The sequence below is a fragment of the Henckelia pumila genome, chromosome 3 (genome assembly GCF_033568475.1).
Source record: "Henckelia pumila isolate YLH828 chromosome 3, ASM3356847v2, whole genome shotgun sequence".
NCBI classification, from domain to species: Eukaryota; Viridiplantae; Streptophyta; class Magnoliopsida; order Lamiales; family Gesneriaceae; genus Henckelia; species Henckelia pumila.
This window is the reverse complement of record NC_133122.1, coordinates 36,015,873-36,020,377: the sequence shown is the minus strand read 5'-3', so window position 1 is coordinate 36,020,377 and position 4,505 is coordinate 36,015,873. Positions and strand designations below refer to the sequence as shown.

General features: G+C 28.2%; 1 non-coding gene across 1 annotated transcript; it reads left to right on the top strand.

Annotated features, from left to right (window-relative positions):
* The first annotated feature begins 3,562 nt into the window (after window positions 1–3,562).
* Window positions 3,563–3,666, top strand: LOC140893928 (U6 spliceosomal RNA). The gene has a single exon (XR_012153486.1). It is a non-coding gene; the product is annotated as a U6 spliceosomal RNA (small nuclear RNA).
* The last annotated feature ends 839 nt before the right edge of the window (window positions 3,667–4,505 follow it).

Sequence of the window (4,505 nt, the reverse complement as noted above, 5' to 3'; positions counted from 1 at the left end):
GCAAAAAAATTTTTTAAATTCTCTTTCCCCGATCTCATTTTCTTCTTCCTCTTCTTCTTCCTCCCTCCATTTCTGCCAAAACCCTATTACGCCGCTGTCACTCCCCGCCTCTTTCCATCGATTTATCCTTCAAAATAATATGGTAATTTGAAATCTACATGGTTGTAGGCTTCATGCTTCTTGGAGTTTTTTAATTTTTTCGTTGCCATTTTCACGTGGACTCCGTCGACCCGCCGTCGTCGTCGCCGCCTGCCGCCTGGCGTCAGGACGCCACTGTCGTTGCTTCGGGTGAGTCAGTTTATTTTTTAAATTTGTTTATGGTATTAAATTTGTGTTTGGTGATTTATCCGTTAAATGGTTTTTTTTTTTGTGTTATGTAAGGTGTTTTTGTAGCCCTGCAGCGCGCCTTGCGCCGCCGCCGTCATGACGCCGCTGCAATTACCAATATTAAATATTTATTATTTTTGAATAATATATATAAATAAACATTTTTAATATAAAACATTAAAATTTATCTACTGTTAGGATAAAACGTGGAAAATTTTAATATAAAATATTAAATATATTTCCACGGTGTAGGCTAAATAGTGCACAAATTTTGCCACGGTTTAATCTCCTAACCGTGACAAATTTTGCCACGGATTTAAGTAAAACCGTGGCAAAAAGTTGCCACGGTTTTATTTTGACCATGGAAATTGATTGTCACGGTTGAACAATTGTATTGCCACACTTTTTGTAAGCAAAATAGATTGCCACGGTTTTTTAAACCATGGCATACGTTTGCCACGATACTTATTTCGGACGGTTTCAGTAAACCGTGGCAAAACCGTGCCAAATTAAAAATTAAATATTTTTTTTTATTTTTTTTTGCCCCAAACGGTTTCTAGTCACGCTATAACCGTGGCAAAACGCCGTTTTTTCTTATTTGTAGAGTTGGTTTTGTTTGCATCTTCATTTAATCATCAAACTTTTGAGTTAATCACCAACACATTACTAAAATTGAAATTAATTATCAAAAATAAAAATGATCAAAATATGTACGAAAATTTAATAAGACCAAAATTGTACTTTTTACTTAAGTCAAATAATTAAGCTTTATTTTATATCATTATATAATTTTTAAAAATTTTTCACATCATTTTATACATATCGTTTTTTAATGTCTCCTAAGCCTGGGTTGATATATTTATTTATTGTTGTATGGTCTCCTCTTCTTATAATATGCAATTTTATCTTCTCCTTCATTTTTTTTAATTAATTAAGGTCAACCTTTACATTTCATTGAGTAGACATAAATTGAACCAAAACGATTCAATAATTAGGATTTAATTTTTAAAATATATTATATAGTTTAACTTGGATTAGGTAATTGTATTTTAATTGTATTCATTCATTGAGCAGATGTCAAAAACTTGAATTTTTCTCCATTATTTGTAATAAATAATTTTGGGGCTCTCTTTGTAATATAATTCATTACATTCGATTTTTTGGGAATAAATTCACATTTGTTCAAATTTCAACATTAAATTTATTAATCCCTTTAAGCTTTAGAGGGTGTTTGGGAGAGACTTTTAAGCTCTCCGGATCTGTTTGGTAATTTTTTTTAGAAAAAGCTTATAAGCTGTCAAAACGAAGCTGTTTGACAGCTAATAAGTTGTTTTATAAAAGTTAAGGAGGAATGTACTTTTTTTAAAACGATCTTCTTTTAAAATTCTATCTTTTCTAAAATTTCCTTAAATATTTTAATAAATCTCACATCATATTCCTACACTACCATTAATATATTAAATTTTATTTTTTAACAAATTCCCAAATCACATAATTTTTTCTAAAATTAAATATTATAAAAATTTTATTTTTAATATTTGTTTATATTTAAAAACTATTTTTTCATATATGTATAACTCGAAACATTATTTTACATTTAATTATACACTTTTTTGGTCATTTCGGACGATAAAAAGATTTTATAAGACCAAACACATCAACATCTTTAAGTTATCTTAAAATAGCTTTTATCTAAACACTTTAACATGCTTATTTTTAAAATTAAGTTCTATCAGCTTGTAAAACAGCTTTTTAAGCTCTTGGAGCTTACAAGCTCGTTTTAATAAGTTTAATCACAGAGGATTGCAAATATCTCATTCTTTAACTACAAATCCGCAAATCTTGGATAACCCAAAACCCACGAATCCCACCATTGGTGGTTATATTGTCTATATACGATTTTCTTCTGTTGGAAATTATAGACAAACATAAGAAATGCAGTGAATTAAAAATTAACTCCTCTGATTCTAGAATATTCATGAGTTGTTAGCATTGTCATTCTAGAATCATCTCACATCATTTAAATAGAAATGTTTAGAAGAATTCCATATAGCTTTTAATAGCCATTAGATTGAATGTGTTGACGGTAATTTTAACCTTTGGTTAAGGTGGTGTAAACTTGTATAAAATTGGAGTGTTTGTAACTCTCATTTGCCATCAATCTAGAATCCCAAACAAAAAAAAAATTTGAATTTGTGTATTAAAATAACTAATCTATATTATGTTTTAAATATTAGCTATGCTTAATATTTTCTAAAGTTACATTTAGTATAATGAAAAGAATTTTTGTTTAATAGCTAATTTAAAGAAATAAAATAATAGTTACCCGAAGAAGTAGCCGAGTTATTGTTATTATTATTATTAAAATAATCAATAATACGTAATATGCAACTATATACTATAATTATTAAATATTGAGTATTTATTTTATTTTTATTATTAGGCTGAGTTTCTTTCTTCTTGGTTAGAAGATGTGCTCATGCTTAGGTAAAGTTTTGGTACACTAGGATAGGATAAGTATAAGATATTATAATATAAGGATAAATTAAGGTTGAAGTGAAAATAATAGGATACTATAGTGAAATGTTTGGTATGATTTTAATAAGAGTGATTAAATTTACTATAAACGATTTTAATGACATAATTAAACCTCTACCGTAATGTGGAGCAGAATGAGAGGCGTTATTAGAGTTTAGATGTTTTTTAGATGTTGAGGGTAATCATGTCTTTTTGTAGTATTTTTTTAGTCTGTATTAAATTTATCACACCATATCAAAAGGATACATAGTCCCCTTGTCAAAGCATTTATCAAGGGCCCATTGACTTATCATGGGTTTTTTAAAAATATGTACCAAATATGGGATGGAGGAGAATAATTTATTAATCACTCAGCCCTTATCATGTGTACCAAACTATGCCTAATTTTCTTAGTCAATTGACATGTTCAGGAAGAATCGTTACGCTCGAAAATAAATTTATAATGGTTTTTAATGCCGAGTTTAAATAGTGGAAATACATTTTACTATATATTTATTGTGTAGAATAATTATTAATGTCAGAAAAATAAGGACAATTAATATTACTTAATCTAGCATGCATTAGGATTAATGACTCGTTGGATCTAGGAACACCAAACAAACTTATTAGTTTGGTCAATTAATGGAATCAAATAATGGTTGTTTTGATTACATATTGATGGCAATTGAACTAATCTTTTGGTGACATAAAAGAAGGAGTTCCTTCGGCGGACATCCTATAAAATTGGAACGATACAGAGACAGATTAGCATGAAACCTGCGCAAGGTTGACGAGCATAAATCAGAGAAATGGTGACATAAAGAAAGCACATAGATTTGGTCAAAATTGGGTTTAATTAATTGTGATTTTTTAATATTAAAAACATATTAACTAGCAAAAGGTTTCAAGAGTAAAGTATCAGTAACATCTGCAGCTAAATCTCCTCGAAGAGAAGAATTGTAAACCCTCAAGCATGGAAATTCTAAATATCATTGGTTAATTTTTGGACCGAGTACAATAGCATACAAAAACTATGCTAACTTAATTAAAAAGTCACCTAGTATAGCTATGTGTTTTCACTTGGAACAGGTTTTTGGTGGGACGAATCAAATTCATGACCAATTGTATCAAAAGTTCATTTAACATATAATCCAACTCGAATACGTTTTGAATCACATAAGAGATTCATTTGATTACTATTTATGGTTATAGCATTAATTTTTTTTTAATAAGATATGATATGTTATATTTATTATTAGTGTACTAATTAAGTTATAGGTTTTTTTATTTATTTATGTTTTGAATGTGAAGCATGCATAAACTATTATACTAACTGTAAATATAAACTTTATGTTTAATGTAATTTTATGTGGGCATGATTTTATTTTTTTATTTGAACATGGGGAGTAATGAATTGATATCGTGGGCGATAAATTTTGAAAGTGACAAATTCATTTAATTCGCTTCTATTATATTTCAAGAGGATATTTAAGCTCGATTAGATTATTCCCTAGTGTGGCACTTAAAAAAAATAATAATTTAGTTTTGGTCTGATAAGTGATTTGTTTTATAAAATTAACTATGAACCAATCTTATAAAATTATTTATGTCTAAAATAAATCGAATGTATTTAATGACTACTATATATTATATTTGAATCT